General features: G+C 41.4%; 1 pseudogene; it reads left to right on the forward strand.

The window, feature by feature from the left end:
- LOC112074467 (threonine--tRNA ligase 1, cytoplasmic-like) overlaps nucleotides 1-913 on the forward strand; it is a 25,960-nt pseudogene that overhangs the window by 7,876 nt on the left and 17,171 nt on the right.

The raw sequence follows: 913 nt of genomic DNA on the forward strand, positions 1-913 counted from the left end.
GAGGAACTACTGTAATACCATCACAGCTCATGCCTCTGTCCGTAGTACATACTCTACAGGTCTGGAAAATTGGTTGACGATCAGTTTAAGATAACATGAGCATATTCCCACCTTGTCTTTACTATGGACTCGTTAACCTCTGGTAATAACACAGCTACCTCTACTATGCTAAATGATGACATCTGTAATAACACAGCTTGACGCACTTGTATTCTAATGATTGACCTCTGTGAATTATCAACAGCTACCCCTCGGTATTCTAATGATGACCTCTGTAATAACACAGCTGTCACCCTGTATTCTAATGATGACTCTGTAATAACACAGCTACCCCTGTATTTAGGCTCTTGCAGACAACCTGGACAGGCCTCTATTATAACAGATTCATTTGAGTAGTTATAACTTTATAATGTGTGTGTGTGTGTGTGTGTTTCTCTCTCATAGTCAGGGTCTAGCTGACGCCACAGTGATAGCGAAGGTGAACAGCTCTGTGTGGGACCTGGACCGACCTCTAGAGGAAAACTGCAGTCTGCAGCTACTCAAGTTTGATGATGACGAGGCTAAAGCTGTAAGTACAACCTCCAGATCTTTTAAAGACATACACGGACAGTTTCTCCTGGGTTTAATCAATGTCTGGGAAACTGGCCCTATAAGTCTCTAAAATAACGCTATTTGGATTAAACCTTCTATATAAAGACGCTAACTTAGCTAACCTAGCTAGTGATTTTTAACTGAGATTATAAAAAGTAGTTAGTTAGAGCCAAGTTTGTTCATTTGCAAATAATGACTAACTATGTTTTAAGTCCTACACAGTGGAACTTTGAAACCAATATATCTTCCCTCGCCATCTTCCCCACTCTCTTCCCTCGCCATCTTCCCCACTCTCTTCCCTCGCCATCTTCCCCACTCTCTT

Source organism: Salvelinus sp. IW2-2015, unplaced genomic scaffold, assembly GCF_002910315.2.
Source record: "Salvelinus sp. IW2-2015 unplaced genomic scaffold, ASM291031v2 Un_scaffold2642, whole genome shotgun sequence".
NCBI classification, from domain to species: Eukaryota; Metazoa; Chordata; class Actinopteri; order Salmoniformes; family Salmonidae; genus Salvelinus; species Salvelinus sp. IW2-2015.